The following is a 21388-nucleotide window of genomic DNA, read 5'->3' as shown; positions in this document are numbered from 1 at the left end:
GCTGCCTCGCAATGAGATCCAGGACCCGGGAACCGCGGGCAGCAGGGGGGCGGGGCGCGCACGTGACGTCACACCCCTACTGCCCGTGTCTCTTCAGCTCCGAGAGACGCGGCCAGGAGCAGGGGGCGGGCGCATGCGCGCAGCATCACTGGTTGCTGGGGAAACCCGCGGTCCCAGCAAACCAGTGATTGCTGTCGCTTGCTACACTGGCGGCATGGCGGTCCGGGCAGAAGCGCTGCTCGGTCCGGACTCGGACCGCCATTTTAGTGACGGCTGATATATATCTTTTGTGGCCCCGGCGCGGGGATGTCCAAATAACCAGGCGGGCCGTTCAAAACCGGGCCGCGGGCCGCAATTGGCCCGCGGGCCGGACTTTGGACATGCCTGCCCTAGGGAATAAAATGGCGGTCATTGCAACTTTTTATGTCTCATGGTATTTGCGCAACAATTTTTCAAACGAGTTTCATGAATTAAAAAAAAAAACAGTAAAGTTAGCCCAATTTTTTTTGTACAATGTGAAAGATGATGTTACTCTGTGTAAATAGATACCAAACATGTCACACTTTAAAATTGCGCACACTCATGGAATGGAGCCAAACATCGGTACTTAAAAATCTCCATAGGAGAAGCTTTAATTTTATTTTATTTTTTACAGGTTACCAGTACAGAGGAGGTCTAGAATTGTTGCTCTCGCACTAACGCACGCGGCAATACCTCACATGTGTGGTTTGAACAGCGTTTACATATGTGGGTGGGACCTACATGTGCATTCGCTTCCGTGCAGGAGCACACGGGGACAGGGGCGCTTTAATTTATTTTATTTTTTTATTGTTTATTTAACTTTTTTTTACAATTTCTCTTTCATCTTTTTTTTTTTTATCACTTTTATTCCTATTACAAGGAATGTAAACCTCCCTTGTAATAGGATTGGTGTGTGACAGGTCCTCTTTATGGAGAGATATGAGGTCTATAAGACCCCCACATCTCTCCTCCAGGCTGGAAAGCATGAGCACAAAAAAAAAAAAAAAAAATTACGATCCCATGCTTTCCAGACGCGGCTTTGTTTACAACCGCGGCCCGGACGTGACGTCACAATGTCGCGCCTGGGCCTCCGACGGTCACAGAGATGACAGGTGACCATATGGTCACCGGACATCTCTATGCTCGTCATCTGGTGGCGGATGCTTTCTCCGGGTCCCCGATGGCACGGGAGAGCCAGGAGAAGCACCGGAGAGCGGCAGGAGGGGGGGGGGGGGGGGTTGTAAGAACGATTAAGCGGTGGAACTGATGCTATGATCATTCTTATGGTGCACAGAATCCAGGGCCGTCTTTAAGGCAGGGCAAAAGGGGCAGCTGCCCTGGGCCCTGTCATTGTTGTGGGGCCCAAAGCAGCTGCCTCATACTTGCCAACTATCTGAGTTTACATTCCCTTGTCCCTTGATGTTTTAGTCCTGTGCTGCTACTAATGCTGCCCAGCTCTGCCCTATTGTTGTGTACAGATGACTCACCTGCAGACCTGTGTTTACATGTAAATTTTCATATGTAAATAGCAGTGACACACATATGTAAATAGCTGAGGCCAACTGCATTGATATGTAAATAAAGGCAGCATTCATAGGTATATCATGCCCCCCTGCAGTGAGGAGAAGATGTGATGTAACCTATAGCAACCAGTGAGCAGTATTACTGTACAGCAATTTCTAGCAGCCAATCAACAAGCAGAAATGTGCTGTAACCTCTAGCAACTAATCAGTGAGCCTTAAGAAGTGCTGTAACCTCTAGCAACCAGTCAGTAAGCAGTAATGATATGCTGTAACCTCTGGCAACCAATCGCAGTCGCTGCCTGATCTGATACAGTAAACTGATTTTAAGTCTAGCTGCTATTTATTGTATGTCTCAGAGAAGGTGGAAAGCGAAATTGCATGGGGGGGAGGGGGGCCCTAAGAAATTTTTTGCCCAGGGTCCAATCAATATTAAAAACGGCCCTGACAGAATCGCCGGCTCTGAAAGATGATATCTGGATGATGCCTGTAGCTGCACCCATCATTCAGATATCCCCACTGAAAGTCAAGGACGTCATACGAAGTCCTTGGGCTGGAAGTGGTTAGCCAAGCATTTTCCCGATTCTATGCAGAGACTGAGTTCTCTGCTAAAGCCCAAAAAAATAGGCAGCCAAGTTTCACAACATTCCTCAGTTAACTAAAAACATTGTATCATTTTGTTCTTTAGATCAAAGGAATGAACTTCTGTCTGTAAATGAGGGAAGTTTAACCACTTAAAGACTAAATCTTTCTCTGACACTTCAAGTTTACCGCTTCCCGACTGCCTCACGCAGATATATTGCGGCAAAAGGGCACGTACAGGCAGATTAACGTACCTGTATGTTGCCCTTTAAGAGGCGGCTTGCAAGCGCGTTCGCAGCGGCCGGGTGCTCCGTTACCGTGATCGCGGGTCCCACGGACTCGATGTCTGCGGGGATACCCACGATCGTCTCACGGAGAGGAAGAACGGGGAGATGCTGATGTAAACAAGCATCTCCCCGTTCTGTCTAGTGACAGGACACTGATCACAGCTCCCTGTAATCGGGAGTGGTGGTCAGTGTTGTGTCACACACAGCCCCTCTGCCCCCCCCCCCTCCCCACAGTTAGAATCACTCCCTAGGACACACTTAACCCCTACAGCGCCCCCTAGTGGTTAAACCCCTTCACTTCCAGTCACATTTACACAGTAATCAATGCATCTTTAATTGTACTGATCGCTGTATAAATGTGAATGGTTCCCAAAATCGCGCCAAAAGTGTCCGATGTGTCCGCCATTATGTCGCAGTCCCGATAAAAATCGCAGATTGCCGCCATTACTAGTAAAAAAAAATAATAATAAAAATGCCATAAAACTATCCCCTATTTTGTAGTCGCTATAACTTTTGCGCAAACCAATTAATAATCGCTTATTGCGATTTTTTTTTACCAAAAATATGTAGAAGAATACGTATCGGCCTAAACTTTTTTTTTTTTCAAAATTGATGCTCTTTTTTTGTTTATAGCACAAAAAAAAAAGAAAAACCGCAGAGGTGATGAAATACCACCAAAAGAAAGCTCTATTTGTGGGGGGGGGGGGGGGGGGGGGGGGGGAGACATGGATTTTGTTTGAGTACAACGTTGCCCTGGTCAGGAAGGGGGTAAATCCTTCCGGGGCTGAAGTGGTTAAAGGATGACCTATGGTTTAGTACATTGCAGATTCATAACAGAAACGTCCGTCCACACTGGCGGTCCCATATGAGAAGGGCGCGAAGACACCAACCCAAGATACTGACCAAAAAACGGTGAATCTTTCCCAATGCGGCCCCCCCCGGAATGACCGCATCTTCTAACTCAGCCAATCAGAGGTCGGGGCCGTTCATACATAGGCCTTAGAAGGTCCAGGAGATCATCTGCACATTTATGGACTTCCTATGGGATTTGTGGGATTGAAGTATTTCTGCTTATTTATTCAGCTGAATAAATCATCTCAACAACCCGGAGAATGTGAATAGAACGCAGTGCGGACTGTGATTGCTGGAGGGGAGGAATTCCTCCTTCTGTTATTACTGCGCACAAGGCAATTACACGAGGGCCCCGGGGCCTTTTTTTGACACTTTTGGTTTTCATGTAACAACCAGTATTTTTTGCTAAGAAATTAGAAAGGGACAGAGGGGATCAGGTCCAGAAGAGGGACAGAGGAGATCAGGTCCAGAAGAAGGACAGAGGAGATCAGGTCCAGAAGAAGGACAGAGGAGATCAGGTCCAGAAGAGGGACAGAGGGGATCAGATCCAGAAGAGGGACAGAGGAGATCAGGTCCAGAAGAGGGAGAGAGGAGATCAGATCCAGAAGAGGGACAGAGGGGATCAGGTCCAGAAGAGGGAGAGAGGAGATCAGGTCCAGAAGAGGGACAGAGGAGATCAGGTCCAGAAGAGGGATAGAGGAGATCAGACCCTGAAGAGGGACAGAGGAGATCAGATCCAGAAGAGGGACAGAGGGGATCAGGTCCAGAAGAGGGATAGAGGAGATCAGGTCCAGAAGAGGGACAGAGGAGATCAGATCCAGAAGAGGGACAGAGGGGATCAGGTCCAGAAGAGGGATAGAGGAGATCAGGTCCAGAAGAGGGACAGAGGAGATCAGATCCAGAAGAGGGACAGAGGAGATCAGATCCTGAAGAGGGACAGAGGAGATCAGATGCAGAAGAGGGACAGAGGGGATCAGATCCACAAGAGGGACAGAGGGGATCAGATCCACAAGAGGAACAGAGGGGATCAGATCCACAAGAGGGACAGAGGAGATCAGATCCAGAAGAGGGACAGAGGAGATCAGGTCCAGAAGAGGGACAGAGGAGATCAGATCCAGAAGAGGGACAGAGGAGATCAGATCCAGAAGAGGGACAGAGGAGATCAGATCCAGAAGAGGGACAGATGAGATCAGATCCTGAAGAGGGACAGAGGAGATCAGGTCCAGAAGAGGGATAGAGGAGATCAGATCCAGAAGAGGGACAGAGGGGATCAGATCCAGAAGAGGGACAGAGGGGATCAGATCCACAAGAGGGACAGAGGGGATCAGATCCACAAGAGGGACAGAGGAGATCAGATCCAGAAGAGGGACAGAGGAGATCAGATCCTGAAGAGGGACAGAGGAGATCAGGTCCAGAAGAGGGACAGAGGAGATCAGATCCACAAGAGGGACAGAGGAGATCAGATCCAGAAGAGGGACAGAGGAGATCAGATCCAGAAGAGGGACAGAGGAGATCAGATCCAGAAGAGGGACAGAGGAGATCAGATCCAGAAGAGGGACAGAGGAGATCAGATCCAGAAGAGGGACAGATGAGATCAGATCCTGAAGAGGGACAGAGGAGATCAGGTCCAGAAGAGGGATAGAGGAGATCAGATCCAGAAGAGGGACAGAGGGGATCAGATCCACAAGAGGGACAGAGGGGATCAGATCCACAAGAGGGACAGAGGGGATCAGATTCAGAGGAGGGACAGAGGAGATCAGATCCAGAAGAGGGACAGAGGAGATCAGATCCTGAAGAGGGACAGAGGAGATCAGGTCCAGAAGAGGGACAGAGGAGATCAGGTCCAGAAGAGGGACAGAGGAGATCAGGTCCAGAAGAGGGATAGAGGAGATCAGGTCCAGAAGAGGGACAGAGGAGATCAGGTCCAGAAGAGGGACAGAAGAGATCAGGTCCAGAAGAGGGACAGAGGAGATCAGACCCTGAAGAGGGACAGGGGAGATCAGGTCCAGAAGAGGGACAGAGGAGATCAGACCCTGAAGAGGGACAGAGGAGATCAGGTCCAGAAGAGGGATAGAGGAGATCAGGTCCAGAAGAGGGACAGAGGAGATCAGACCCTGAAGAGGGACAGAGGAGATCAGACCCTGAAGAGGGACAGAGGAGATCAGGTCCAGAAGAGGGATAGAGGAGATCAGATCCAGAAGAGGGACAGAGGAGATCAGGTCCAGAAGAGGGACAAATGAGATCAGGTCCAGAAGAGGGACAGAGGAGACCAGATACTGAAGAGGGACAGAGGAGATCAGATCCAGAAGAGGGACAGAGGAGATCAGATCCAGAAGAGGGAGAGAGGAGATCAGGTCCAGAAGAGGGACAAAGGAGATCAGGTCCAGAAGAGGGACAGAGGAGACCAGATACTGAAGAGGGACAGAGGAGATCAGATCCAGAAGAGGGACAGAGGAGATCAGATCCTAAAGAGGGACAGAGGAGATCAGATCCAGAAGAGGGATAGAGGAGATCAGGTCCAGAAGAGGGACAGAGGAGATCAGACCCTGAAGAGGGACAGAGGAGATCAGACCCTGAAGAGGGACAGAGGAGATCAGGTCCAGAAGAGGGATAGAGGAGATCAGATCCAGAAGAGGGACAGAGGAGATCAGGTCCAGAAGAGGGACAAAGGAGATCAGGTCCAGAAGAGGGACAGAGGAGACCAGATACTGAAGAGGGACAGAGGAGATCAGATCCAGAAGAGGGACAGAGGAGATCAGATCCAGAAGAGGGACAGAGGAGATCAGATCCAGAAGAGGGAGAGAGGAGATCAGGTCCAGAAGAGGGACAAAGGAGATCAGGTCCAGAAGAGGGACAGAGGAGACCAGATACTGAAGAGGGACAGAGGAGATCAGATCCAGAAGAGGGACAGAGGAGATCAGATCCTAAAGAGGGACAGAGGAGATCAGATCCAGATGAGGGACAGAGGAGATCAGATCCAGACGAGGGACAGAGGAGATCAGATCCAGAAGAGGGACAGAGGAGGAGATCAGATCCAGACGAGGGACAGAGGAGATCAGATCCAGACGAGGGACAGAGGAGATCAGATCCAGACGAGGGACAGAGGAGATCAGATCCAGACGAGGGACAGAGGAGATCAGATCCAGAAGAGGGACAGAGGAGATCAGATCCAGAAGAGGGACAGAGGAGATCAGGTCCAGAAGAGGGATAGAGGAGATCAGATCCAGAAGAGGGACAGAGGGGATCAGATCCACAAGAGGGACAGAGGGGATCAGATCCAGAAGAGGGACAGAGGGGATCAGATCCACAAGAGGGACAGAGGGGATCAGATCCACAAGAGGGACAGATGAGATCAGATCCTGAAGAGGGACAGAGGAGATCAGGTCCAGAAGAGGGATAGAGGAGATCAGATCCAGAAGAGGGACAGAGGGGATCAGATCCACAAGAGGGACAGAGGGGATCAGGTCCAGAAGAGGGACAGAGGAGATCAGGTCCAGAAGAAGGACAGAGGAGATCAGGTCCAGAAGAAGGACAGAGGAGATCAGATCCAGAAGAGGGACAGAGGAGATCAGGTCCAGAAGAGGGAGAGAGGAGATCAGATCCAGAAGAGGGACAGAGGAGATCAGATCCAGAAGAGGGACAGAGGAGATCAGGTCCAGAAGAGGGACAGAGGAGATCAGATCCAGAAGAGGGACAGATGAGATCAGATCCTGAAGAGGGACAGAGGAGATCAGGTCCAGAAGAGGGATAGAGGAGATCAGATCCAGAAGAGGGACAGAGGGGATCAGATCCACAAGAGGGACAGAGGGGATCAGATCCACAAGAGGGACAGAGGGGATCAGATCCAGAAGAGGGACAGAAGAGATCAGATCCAGAAGAGGGACAGAGGAGATCAGATCCAGAAGAGGGACAGAGGAGATCAGATCCAGAAGAGGGACAGATGAGATCAGATCCTGAAGAGGGACAGAGGAGATCAGGTCCAGAAGAGGGATAGAGGAGATCAGATCCAGAAGAGGGACAGAGGGGATCAGATCCACAAGAGGGACAGAGGGGATCAGATCCACAAGAGGGACAGAGGGGATCAGATCCACAAGAGGGACAGAGGGGATCAGATCCAGAAGAGGGACAGAGGAGATCAGATCCTGAAGAGGGACAGAGGAGATCAGGTCCAGAAGAGGGACAGAGGAGATCAGGTCCAGAAGAGGGACAGAGGAGATCAGGTCCAGAAGAGGGATAGAGGAGATCAGGTCCAGAAGAGGGACAGAGGAGATCAGGTCCAGAAGAGGGACAGAAGAGATCAGGTCCAGAAGAGGGACAGAGGAGATCAGACCCTGAAGAGGGACAGGGGAGATCAGGTCCAGAAGAGGGACAGAGGAGATCAGACCCTGAAGAGGGACAGAGGAGATCAGGTCCAGAAGAGGGATAGAGGAGATCAGGTCCAGAAGAGGGACAGAGGAGATCAGACCCTGAAGAGGGACAGAGGAGATCAGACCCTGAAGAGGGACAGAGGAGATCAGGTCCAGAAGAGGGATAGAGGAGATCAGATCCAGAAGAGGGACAGAGGAGATCAGGTCCAGAAGAGGGACAAAGGAGATCAGGTCCAGAAGAGGGACAGAGGAGACCAGATACTGAAGAGGGACAGAGGAGATCAGATCCAGAAGAGGGACAGAGGAGATCAGATCCAGAAGAGGGAGAGAGGAGATCAGGTCCAGAAGAGGGACAAAGGAGATCAGGTCCAGAAGAGGGACAGAGGAGACCAGATACTGAAGAGGGACAGAGGAGATCAGATCCAGAAGAGGGACAGAGATCAGACCCTAAAGAGGGACAGAGGAGATCAGATCCAGATGAGGGACAGAGGAGATCAGATCCAGACGAGGGACAGAGGAGATCAGATCCAGAAGAGGGACAGAGGAGGAGATCAGATCCAGACGAGGGACAGAGGAGATCAGATCCAGACGAGGGACAGAGGAGATCAGATCCAGACGAGGGACAGAGGAGATCAGATCCAGACGAGGGACAGAGGAGATCAGATCCAGAAGAGGGACAGAGGAGATCAGATCCCGAAGAGGGACAGAGGAGATCAGATCCCGAAGAGGGACAGAGGAGATCAGGTCCAGAAGAGGGACAGAGGAGATCAGATCCAGAAGAGGGACAGAGGAGATCAGATCCAGAAGAGGGACAGAGGAGATCAGATCCAGAAGAGGGACAGAGGAGATCAGATCCAGAAGAGGGACAGAGGAGATCAGATCCAGACGAGGGACAGAGGAGATCAGATCCAGACGAGGGACAGAGGAGATCAGATCCAGAAGAGGGACAGAGGAGATCAGGTCCAGAAGAGGGACAGAGGAGATCAGGTCCAGAAGAGGGACAGAGGAGATCAGGTCCAGAAGAGGGACAGAGGAGATCAGATCCAGACGAGGGACAGAGGAGATCAGATCCAGAAGAGGGACAGAGGAGATCAGATCCAGAAGAGGGACAGATGAGATCAGATCCTGAAGAGGGACAGAGGAGATCAGATCCAGAAGAGGGACAGATGAGATCAGATCCTGAAGAGGGACAGAGGAGATCAAGTCCAGAAGAGGGATAGAGGAGATCAGATCCAGAAGAGGGACAGAGGGGATCAGATCCAGAAGAGGGACAGAGGGGATCAGATCCACAAGAGGGACAGAGGGGATCAGGTCCAGAAGAGGGACAGGGGAGATCAGATCCAGAAGAGGGACAGAGGAGATCAGGTCCAGAAGAGGGACAGAGGAGATCAGATCCAGAAGAGGGACAGAGGAGATCAGATCCAGAAGAGGGACAGATGAGATCAGATCCTGAAGAGGGACAGAGGAGATCAGATCCAGAAGAGGGACAGATGAGATCAGATCCTGAAGAGGGACAGAGGAGATCAAGTCCAGAAGAGGGATAGAGGAGATCAGATCCAGAAGAGGGACAGAGGGGATCAGATCCAGAAGAGGGACAGAGGGGATCAGATCCACAAGAGGGACAGAGGGGATCAGGTCCAGAAGAGGGACAGGGGAGATCAGATCCAGAAGAGGGACAGAGGAGATCAGGTCCAGAAGAGGGACAGAGGAGATCAGATCCAGAAGAGGGACAGAGGAGATCAGATCCAGAAGAGGGACAGAGGAGATCAGATCCTGAAGAGGGACAGAGGAGATCAGATCCTGAAGAGGGACAGAGGAGATCAGATCCAGAAGAGGGACAGATGAGATCAGGTCCAGAAGAGGGACAGAGGAGATCAGATCCAGAAGAGGGACAGATGAGATCAGATCCTGAAGAGGGACAGAGGAGATCAGATCCAGAAGAGGGACAGATGAGATCAGATCCTGAAGAGGGACAGAGGAGATCAAGTCCAGAAGAGGGATAGAGGAGATCAGATCCAGAAGAGGGACAGAGGGGATCAGATCCAGAAGAGGGACAGAGGGGATCAGATCCACAAGAGGGACAGAGGGGATCAGGTCCAGAAGAGGGACAGGGGAGATCAGATCCAGAAGAGGGACAGAGGAGATCAGGTCCAGAAGAGGGACAGAGGAGATCAGATCCAGAAGAGGGACAGAGGAGATCAGATCCTGAAGAGGGACAGAGGAGATCAGATCCTGAAGAGGGACAGAGGAGATCAGATCCAGAAGAGGGACAGATGAGATCAGGTCCAGAAGAGGGACAGAGGGGATCAGATCCAGAAGAGGGACAGAGGAGATCAGGTCCAGATGAGGGACAGAGGAGATCAGATCCAGAAGAGGGACAGAGGAGATCAGGTCCAGAAGAGGGACAGAGGAGATCAGATCCTGAAGAGGGACAGAGGAGATCAGATCCAGAAGAGGGACAGAGGGGATCAGATCCAGAAGAGGGACAGAGGAGATCAGGTCCAGATGAGGGACAGAGGAGATCAGATCCAGAAGAGGGACAGAGGAGATCAGGTCCAGAAGAGGGACAGAGGAGATCAGATCCAGAAGAGGGACAGAGGATGGGGTAAACAGTTCAATCTACAAGACTCTGGTCCGGCCGCACCTGGAGTATGCTGTCCAGTTCTGGGCTCCAGTCCTCAGGAAGGATGTACTGGAAATGGAGCGACTACAAAGAAGGGCAACAAAGCTAATAAAGGGTCTGGAGGATATTAGTTATGAGGAAAGGTTGTGAGCACTGAACTTATTCTCTCTGGAGAAGAGACGCTTGAGAGGGGATATGATTTCAATATACAAATACCGGACTGGTGACCCCACAATAGGGAGAAAACTTTTCTGTGGAAGGGAGTTTAGGAATGGAAGGGATGAGATCAAGAAAAGGGACTGTGGGGATGAGGTCCAAAAGAAGGAGGGATGGGGTGAGATCCAGAAAAAAAGACAGAGGAGATGAGGTCCAGAACAAGGACAGAAGGGATGAGCTCCAGAAAAGGGACAGAGGGGATGAGGTCGAGAAGAAGGATGAAAGGGCTGAGGTCCAGAGAAGGGACAGAGGGGATGAGGTCCAGAAGAAGGACAGAAGGGCTGAGGTCCAGAGAAGGGACAGAGGGGATGAGGTCCAGAAGAAGGACGGAAGGGCTGAGGTTTAGAGAAGGGACAGAGGAGATGAGGTCCAGAAGAAGGACAGAAGGGCTGAGGTCCAGAGAAGGGACAGAGGGGATGAGGTCCAGAAGGATGGAAGGGCTGAGGTCTAGAGAAGGGACAGAGGAGATGAGGTCCAGAAGGACGGAGGGGCTGAGGTTTAGAGAAGGGACAGAGGAGATGAGGTCCAGAAGGACGGAGGGGCTGAGGTTTAGAGAAGGGACAGAGGGGATGAGGTCCAGAAGAAGGACGGAGGGGCTGAGGTTTAGAGAAGGGACAGAGGGGATGAGGTCCAGAAGAAGGATGGAAGGGCTGAGGTCTAGAGAAGGGACAGAGGGAATGAGGTCCAGAAGAATGATGGAAGGGCTGAGGTTTAGAGAAGGGACAGAGGAGATGAGGTCCAGAAGAAGGACAGAAGGGCTGAGGTCCAGAGAAGGGACAGAGGGGATGAGGTCCAGAAGGATGGAAGGGCTGAGGTCTAGAGAAGGGACAGAGGAGATGAGGTCCAGAAGGACGGAGGGGCTGAGGTTTAGAGAAGGGACAGAGGAGATGAGGTCCAGAAGAAGGACGGAGGGGCTGAGGTTTAGAGAAGGGACAGAGGGGATGAGGTCCAGAAGAAGGACGGAGGGGCTGAGGTTTAGAGAAGGGACAGAGGGGATGAGGTCCAGAAGAAGGACGGAGGGGCTGAGGTTTAGAGAAGGGACAGAGGGGATGAGGTCCAGAAGAAGGATGGAAGGGCTGAGGTCTAGAGAAGGGACAGAGGGAATGAGGTCCAGAAGAAGGATGGAAGGGCTGAGGTCTAGAGAAGGGACAGAGGGGATGAGGTCCAGAAGAAGGATGGAAGGGCTGAGGTCTAGAGAAGGGACAGAGTGGATGAGGTCCAGAAGAAGGACGGAAGGGCTGAGGTTTAGAGAAGGGACAGAGGGGATGAGATCCAGAAGAACAGAAGGAATGAGGTCCAGAAGAGGAACAAAAGGAATCAGGTCCAGAAAAACAGAGGGGTTTGAGAAGAGAGAAATAGGGAATCAGGTCCAGAAGAAGGACTGGTATCTAGAATATAGATATACCAACACCGTGAAATCCTGATATAACAACACTGTGATATCCCAAAATACCAACACTGTGATATCCTGATATAGAACAGAGGAGATTGGATCCCAAAAATAAAGGGACAGGGAGGTCTGGGCCTAGAAGAAGGACAGGGAGATGGTGGTAGAGGATCAGGAACAGAGAGGGGTTCTGGTCTAGAACTTAAACAAAGGGGTTCTGGCCTGGAACAAAGGCAGAGGGATAGCGGTAGAGGAAAAAGGACAGAGGGGTTCTGGTCTAGAAGATGGACAGGCAGCCCCATAAAGTGGAACTCTTACCAGTGTCCGTAGTAGTCCCAGGCACAGTCCTGGTCGGTGTGGTCAGATGGGGACAATCCTGAGCTCAGACAATCCTGGGACTCACAGGCTTCATTATCAGAATAAAGTCCCACAAGGCCAGCAGGGTTCTTGGTCCTTCCAGTCCCCGAGAAGTGTCACATAATGCAGTGACAATGAGAAGAATTTTTTTTTTTTTTTTTGTTTCCCATTTATTTTGCTGACTCTTTTCATCTCCCGGAAACAGAGGAATTTGAGAGTGACGTTCCTTCCTCCGCTGCCCACACGCTGACAACAATCTACGCGCAATAACAGTCTACTGTACACTTAAAGGGGAACTCTAGCCAAAGTCTGAGGGAGCATTAGGACTTCTTCCAGGATTGGGGGGGGGGGGACCATGGTGACCCATCAGATCGACGCCCCCCAATGAAACTCCAGGCACCACACAATTTATATGGCAGAACTGATACTTTGTATGTAGATTAGCGCTATTTATATAAAAGAATCATTTGCGAAACTGGAGATTTTTTTCTTTTTTTTTGCTCATTTGCTATTAAAATAATAATTTTAAAAAATCGGTAATTCTTGGAAAAAATGTTCTATCGACACAAAGCTGCATTGGTCCCCCAAACAACTTATACGGGATCGTTTTTGCATTAAGAGTTTTCAGTGATTTGACGCCATTTTGGCGAAATTCATTGGAGTCAGTGGGGGAGGGAAAATGAAAGTGTAACAAACGACAATTTTTTATTTTTTTTATTTTTTGGATAGAGTGAAGAGGGATTAGAACCCCTGCTGTTTTTGTTACACATTTTTTTCACAAAACAAGTGTGTGTTTTTTGCTGCATTTGGGCTGCTATTGATATTGAATGGCAACGCAGGTATGGCGGGAGTTTATCGCGTGATTTGTAAACGCGCGCAATATTGCGCTTTTACAAGCATTTGTGTAATGCTAAAGATTGAATGCAGCTTGTTTTGGAGGTATTTTATTTCACTTCCTGTAGTGGATATGAGACAGGAAGTAAAGGCAAATCTCCCAAATTGGGTCACAGCTGTAAAAGAAAAACTCCCACAGAGGTTATAACCCTCCCATACTCTCTCCAAAATGGAGGAAAACAATTCCTTTACTTCTACTTTAAGGTTTTTTTCTGTGTTTATTCATTGTGGGCTTTTAAGGGAACCTGTAATATTCTGCTACATCCACACTGCGATATCCTGATATACCCACACTGATATCTTGATATACCCACACTGTGATATCCTGATATATCCACACTGTGATATCCTGATATACCCACACTGATATCCTGATATAGCCACACTGTGATATCCTGATATACCCACACTGATATCCTGATATAGCCACACTGTGATATCCTGATATATCCGCACTGCGATATCCTGATATACCCACACTGATATCCTGATATATCAACACTGTGATATCCAGATATACCCACACTGTGATATCCTGATATATCCACACTGTAATATCCTGATATATCCGCACTGTGATATCCTGATATACCAACACTGTGATATCCAGATATACCAGCACTGTGATATCCCGATATACCAACACTGTGATATCCCGATATACCAACACTGTGATATCCCGATGTACCAACACTGTGATATCCCGATGTACCAACACTGTGATATCCCGATGTACCAACACTGTGATATCCCGATGTACCAACACTGTGATATCCCGATGTACCAACACTGTGATATCTCGATGTACCAACACTGTGATATCCCGATGTACCAACACTGTGATATCCTGATATGCCCAAACTGTGATATGCCGATATACCAACTCTGTGATATCCCGATATACCAACACTGTGCTATCCCGATGTACCAACACTGTGATATCCTGCTATACCAACACTGATATCCTGATATGCCCACACTGTGATATCTCCCACCCCAGTCCCCCCAGATAATCTCCCACCCCGGTCCCCCCAGATAATCTCCCAACCCCTGGTCCCCCCTGATAATCTCCCACCCTGGTCCCCCCAGATAATCTCCCAACCCCAGTCCCCAAAAATAATCTCCCAACCCCGATCCTCCCAGATAATCTCCCAATCCTGGTCCCCACAGATAATCTCCCACCCCAGTCCCCCCAGATAATCTCCCAACCCCCAGTCCCCCCTGATAATCTCCCACCCCAGTCCCCCCAGATAATCTCCCACCCCGGTCCCCCCAGATAATCTCCCAACCCCAGTCCCCAAAAATAATCTCCCAACCCCGATCCTCCCAGATAATCTCCCAACCCCGGTCCCCCCAGATAATCTCCCACCCCGGTCCCCCCAGATAATCTCCCAACCCCAGTCCCCAAAAATAATCTCCCAACCCCGGTCCTCCCAGATAATCTCCCACCCCCTGGTCCCCCCAGATAATCTCCCAACCCCCGGTCCCCCCAGATGATCTCCCAACCCCCGGTCCTCCCAGATAATCTCCCAACCCCCGGTCCTCCCAGATAATCTCCCAACCCCGGTCCTCCCAGATAATCTCCCAACCCCCGGTCCCCCCAGATGAACTCCCAACCCCGGTCCCCACAGATGATCTCCCGAGTCCCAACCCATGCCTTAAAGTTTCTCACAGTTCAGGGTCCACGGTCTCTAACCAGCCTTTCCAAATAGCCTTGAATTTCCCGCGGCATCCTCTATGTAGGAAAATGAATTTCTCTTTCAATACTACCTCTTTTATTTGGGTTCTCTATCCTTCCACTGATACATGGATATCCATTTCTGCGCTATTAGTTCCTGAGCCTGGAACAAGCTTCTCACTATTGTAACACATTTTCCGATATATTCGACTTCTCCATTATATTTAACAGACACAATCCAGGATCCAATGATAGTTTCATTCGGAGCACATAATTAATAATCTCCATTATATTTTGCCGGTATGGATGGAGTTTTGGACATCTCTTCTCTGGTAAGGTGTTACATTTTCATCACCTTTTCTTCCTCATTGTTGTGCTCTGATCTCCTTTCCTGTTACTGAAAATACTTTTCTGCTGAAGTTCAGGAAAACACTGAGATTTTCCCGGCATCTCTGATAAGGGTGGAGCCCCCACCTCCGCCGGGTGATCTTATTTTATGTTTCTCTTTAAACATCGTCCAGATACCTGCAGGATTTCCATTAGAGGATGGCAGTGCTGTGTATACCTCCCTACAGGGAGGACAGGAGGAGGCAGAGGTGCTGCTAGGTAGGAAAAAGTCCTGGCATCATGGGGGTTATTTTTACTTGATGGTTGCTGCCTGGCTCACCAGTGCCCATCAATACAGCCTCACCAGTGCCCATCAATGCCGCCTCACCAGTGCCCATCAATGCAGCCTCACCAATCCCCATCAATGCAGCCTCACCAGTGCCCATCAATGCCGCCTCACCAGTGCCCATCAATGCAGCCTCACCGATCCCCATCAATGCAGCCTCACCAGTGCCCATCAATGCGGCCTCACCAATCCCCATCAAGGCAGCCTCACCAGTGCCCATCAATGCAGCCTCACCAATCCCCATCAATTCAGCCTGATCAGTGCCCATCAATGCAGCCTCACCAATCCCCATCAATTCAGCTTGATCAGTGCTCATCAATGCAGCCTGATCAGTGCCAATCAATGCAGCCTCACCAATCCTCATCAATGCAGCCTCACCAGTGCCCATAAATGCAGCCTCACCAGTGCCCATCAATGCAGCCTCACCAGTGCCCATCAATGCGGCCTCACCAGTACCCATCAATGCAGCCTCCCCAATCCCCATCAATGCAGCCTCACCAGTGCCCATCAGTGCAGCCTCACCAGTTTCCATCAACGTGGCCTCACCAATACCCATCAACGCAGCCTCACCAATACCCATCAATGCAGCCTTACCAGTGGCCATCAATATAGCCTCACCAGTGCCCATCAATGCAGCTTCACCAATCCCCATTAACACAGCCTCGCCAGTGCCCATCAGAGAAGCCTGATTAGTGCCCATCAATGCAGCCTCACCAATGCCCTTCAATGCAGCCTCGTCAGTGCCCATCAATGCAGCCTCACCAATCCCCATCAATGCAACCTGATCAGTGCCCATCAATGTAGCCTCACCAATCCTCATCAATGCAGCCTCACCAGTGCCCATCAATGCAGCCTAACCAGTGTCCATCAATGCAGCCTCACCAGTGCCCATCAATGCGGCCTCGACAATACTCATCAAAGCAGCCTCACCAGTGCCCATCAATGCAGCCTCACCAATCCCCATCAATTCAGCTTGATCAGTACTCATCAATGCAGCCTGATCAGTGCCCATCAATGCAGCCTCACCAATCCCCATCAATTCAGCTTGATCAGTGCTCATCAATGCAGCCTGATCAGTGCCAATCAATGCAGCCTCACCAATCCTCATCAATGCAGCCTCACCAGTGCCCATCAATGCAGCCTCACCAGTACCCATCAATGCAGCCTCCCCAATCCCCATCAATGCAGCCTCACCAGTGCCCATCAGTGCAGCCTCACCAGTGTCCATCAGTGCAGCCTCACCAGTTTCCATCAACGTGACCTCACCAATACCCATCAACGCAGCCTCACCAATACCCATCAATGCAGCCTTACCAGTGCCCATCAATATAGCCTCGTCAGTGCCCATCAATGCAGCCTGATCAGTACCCATCAATGTAGCCTCACCAATCCTCATCAATGCAGCCTCACCAATGCCCATCAATGCAGCCTAATCAGTTTCCATCAATGCGGCCTCACCAGTGCCCATCAATTCAGCCTCACCAGTCCCCATAAATGCAGCCTCACCAGTGCCCATCAATGCAGCCTCACCAGTGCCCATCAATGCAGCCTGATTACTGCCCATCAATGCGGCCTCGACAATACCCATCAAAGCAGCCTCACCAGTGCCCATCAGCTCAGCCTCACTAGTGCTCATCAATGCAGCCTCATAAGTGACTATCAATGCAGCCTCATCAGTGACCATCAATGCAGCCTTATCTGTGCCCATCAATGCAGCCTGATCAGTGCCCATCAGCTCAGCCTCACCAGTGCCTATAAATGCAGCCTTGCCAGTGCCCATCAGCACAACCTTGCCAGTGCTCATCAGCTCAGCCTTACCTGTGCCCATCAATGCAGCCTGATCAGTGCCCATCAGCGCAGCCTAGCCAGTGCCCATCAGCGCAGCCTTGCCAGTGCATGGGGAGAGGAGCGCCTGCAGTTTACACAGAGCGGGATCTCCTGCTTACCCAGTGCAGCACCACTGTCACACTTAGGGCCCTTTCACACTGGAGCGGTGCGGCCGTCGGCGGTAAAGCGCCGCTATTTTTAGCGGCGCTTTACCGTTGTTTTAGTGGCGGTCTGCGGGCGCTAGCGGGGTGGTTTTAAAAAGGGTTAAAACTGCCCGCAAAGCGGCGCTGCAGCGGCACTTTGCCGAAGGTATTGCCGCACTGTCCTATTGATTTCAATGGGTAGGAGCGGTGAATACACCGCTCCTTCACCGCTCCAAAGATGCGGCTAGCAGGACTTTTTTCACCGTTCTGCTAGCGCACCACTCCAGTGTGAAAGCCCTCCAGCTTTCACACTGGAGTGAAAGGGGTCGGCTTTTTCAGGCGCTACACAGGCGCTATTTTTAGCGCTGTAGAGCCTGAATACCGCCTCAGTGTGAAAGGGGCCTAAGTCACAGCTCTTATGATGATGTCACACTTCCCGACATTGGACCAGTGTGACATCCATCATAGGAGCCAGTTCTGGTGGTGCTTGCCTCCCTTTCCCTTCAGAGGAAGCCGTGCACCCCCAGGTTCGGCCCTGCAAAGCGTCCCCAGGGCAAGCGGCCTTCCAGGAAATCTCCTGCCATCCCGGTAGGCCAGTCCCTTTATAGCCCTGAGTTCCTGGCCAACCCCAGACCTTGGGGTAATAATTAGGCCCCTATCACACTGGGGTGGTTTTCAGGTGCTATAGCGCTAAAGATAGCACCTATGTAGCGCCTGAAAAAAACAGCCCCTTTCACTCCAGTGTGAAAGCCCAAGAGCTTTCACGCTGGAGCGGTGCGCTAGCAGGACGGTAAAAAAAAGTCCTGCTAGCCGCATCTTTGGAGTGGTGAAGGAGCGGTGTATTACCTACCTAATACTCCTAAACCGCTCCTACCCATTGAAATCAATGGGACAGCGCGGCTATACCGCCAGCAAAGCGCCGCTGCAGCGGCGCTTTGCGGGCGGTTTTAACCCTTTTTCAGCCACTAGTGGGGGTTAAAACCAATCCTCTAGCACCCGCAGACCGCCACTTAAACAACGGTAAAGTGCCGCTAGAAATAGCGGCGCTTTACCACCGACGGCCGCACCGCCCCAGTGTGAAAGGGGCCTTATGGATTAGCAATATGAAAGCCGGGGCTTTTTGGGGGGCCCACTCAGGGCTATAACCCCCGGTCACTTCCCCTCCCAACGCCACTGGGAAGAGGGAAACGCTACTATACACGTCCAGATCGCTCACTATACACGTCCAGATCATACCCCCATTGTGATATGCTGATATTTTTGAGATCTCTTTTATCTGGTAACTTGTTACATTTTCATAACCTTTTCTTCCTCATTGTTGTGCTCTGATCTCCTTTCCTGTTACTGAAAATACTTTTTCGTTGGAAGTTCAGGCAAACACTGATAATTTCCTGGCATCTCTGATAAGGGTGGAGACCCCCTCCCCCCCTCCACTCGCTATACACGTCCAGATCACTCGCTATACACGTCCAGATCACTCGCTATACACGTCCAGATCACTCGCTAAACACGTCCAGATCACTCGCTATACACGTCCAGATCACTCGCTATACACGTCCAGATCACTCGCTATACACGTCCAGATCACTCGCTATACACGTCCAGATCACTCGCTATACACGTCCAGATCACTCGCTATACACGTCCAGATCACTCCACTCGCTATACACGTCCAGATCACTCGCTATACACGTCCAGATCACTCGCTATACACGTCCAGATCACTCGCTATACACGTCCAGATCACTCCACTCGCTATACACGTCCAGATCACTCGCTATACACGTCCAGATCACTCGCTATACACGTCCAGATCACTCGCTATACACGTCCAGATCACTCCACTCGCTATACACGTCCAGATCACTCGCTATACACGTCCAGATCACTCGCTATACACGTCCAGATCACTCGCTATACACGTCCAGATCACTCCACTCGCTATACACGTCCAGATCACTCGCTATACACGTCCAGATCACTCGCTAAACACGTCCAGATCACTCGCTATACACGTCCAGATCACTCGCTATACACGTCCAGATCACTCGCTATACACGTCCAGATCACTCGCTATACACGTCCAGATCACTCCACTCGCTATACACGTCCAGATCACTCCACTCGCTATACACGTCCAGATCACTCCACTCGCTATACACGTCCAGATCACTCGCTATACACGTCCAGATCACTCGCTATACACGTCCAGATCACTCGCTATACACGTCCAGATCACTCGCTATACACGTCCAGATCACTCCACTCACTATACACGTCCAGATCACTCGCTATACACGTCCAGATCACTCGCTATACACGTCCAGATCACTCGCTATACACGTCCAGATCACTCCACTCACTATACACGTCCAGATCACTCGCTATACACGTCCAGATCACTCGCTATACACGTCCAGATCACTCGCTATACACGTCCAGATCACTCGCTATACACGTCCAGATCACTCACTATACACGTCCAGATCACTCGCTATACACGTCCAGATCACTCGCTATACACGTCCAGATCACTCGCTATACACGTCCAGATCACTCGCTATACACATCCAGATCACTCGCTATACACGTCCAGATCACTCACTATACACGTCCAGATCACTCGCTATACACGTCCAGATCACTCGCTATACACGTCCAGATCACTCCACTCGCTATACACGTCCAGATCACTCGCTATACACGTCCAGATCACTCCACTCGCTATACACGTCCAGATCACTCCACTCGCTATACACGTCCAGATCACTCCACTCGCTATACACGTCCAGATCACTCCACTCGCTATACACGTCCAGATCACTCCACTCGCTATACACGTCCAGATCACTCTACTCACTATACACATCCAGATCACTCGCTATACACGTCCAGATCACTCCACTCGCTATACACGTCCAGATCACTCGCTATACACGTCCAGATCACTCCACTCGCTATACACGTCCAGATCACTCTACTCACTATACACATCCAGATCACTCGCTATACACGTCCAGATCACTCACTATACACGTCCAGATCACTCGCTATACACGTCCAGATCACTCGCTATACACGTCCAGATCACTCGCTATACACGTCCAGATCACTCGCTATACACGTCCAGATCACTCTACTCACTATACACGTCCAGATCACTCACTATACACGTCCAGATCACTCGCTATGCACATCCAGATCACTCGCTATGCACGTCCAGATCACTCGCTATGCACGTCCAGATCACTCGCTATACACGTCCAGATCACTCGCTATACACGTCCAGATCACTCGCTATGCACGTCCAGATCACTCTAAAATTCAGCTTTACTGTTATGTAACGTATCCAATAGAGTTCCAGTTTTTCATTAAAAAATTGTTGATCGGTGACAATGAGATAATGAGGTTCTCTTCAGTACGTCATGGTGGCACATTCTTCCACCCCTAGTGTCCATAAGGGACATTGAAACCATTGCGTTTTGATGCAGTGTCATTTATTCTGAATGGCACCCCAACGCACCTACCAAAAGGACCTGCACTGCGGCCAGCGCAAGGTATTGCATGCACCATGTATTTAATTGATTTGAAACAGAAAACAAGATGTTTGGTCACTAGATGGCGCTCTCCTTTGATACTGAGTAAAATACAGTGTTTTGGATTGTATAAGAATCATTCATCCAGCACAGGAAATATCCTTATAACATTTGTTTCTCTTGCCATGTCACACAGAACAAATATACATGTACACAAGCGGGGGTTGGGGGGGGGGGGGGGGGGATCTTAGAAATACACTGCAAACCATCCATTAAACATGTGCCAAGCGAGTGAACGACCCGGGCTGCTGACTCCGCAAAATACATACATTGTGTAACTTTGGCTGCAAACAGATTTCACAATGTTTTCTGCTGTCTGCTAAAAAAGAAACTTTTTGTTTTTGTTTTTTTATATATATATATAT

The 21388-nt window shown here is 50.3% G+C and overlaps 1 protein-coding gene across 3 annotated transcripts in view; it reads right to left on the bottom strand.

Annotated features, from left to right (window-relative positions):
* The window catches only part of SLCO2B1 (solute carrier organic anion transporter family member 2B1), a 220203-nt gene that overhangs the window by 168064 nt on the left and 30751 nt on the right, over window positions 1–21388 (bottom strand). The window contains exon 1 of one of the 3 annotated variants that reach the window (XM_077451191.1): window positions 12174–12356. The exons of the other annotated variants lie outside the window; for them this stretch is intronic. The gene's annotated coding sequence lies outside the window, so the exon portion shown is untranslated. Of the gene's footprint in view, window positions 1–12173; window positions 12357–21388 lie in introns of those variants that run through there. 3 annotated transcript variants of the gene reach the window in all.

The sequence above is a fragment of the Lithobates pipiens genome, unplaced genomic scaffold (assembly GCF_037356315.1).
Source record: "Lithobates pipiens isolate NorthernLeopardFrog02 unplaced genomic scaffold, aLitPip1_a1.2 Scaffold_23, whole genome shotgun sequence".
In the NCBI taxonomy this organism is placed as follows: domain Eukaryota; kingdom Metazoa; phylum Chordata; class Amphibia; order Anura; family Ranidae; genus Lithobates; species Lithobates pipiens.
This window is presented reverse-complemented; position numbering and strand designations above follow the sequence as displayed.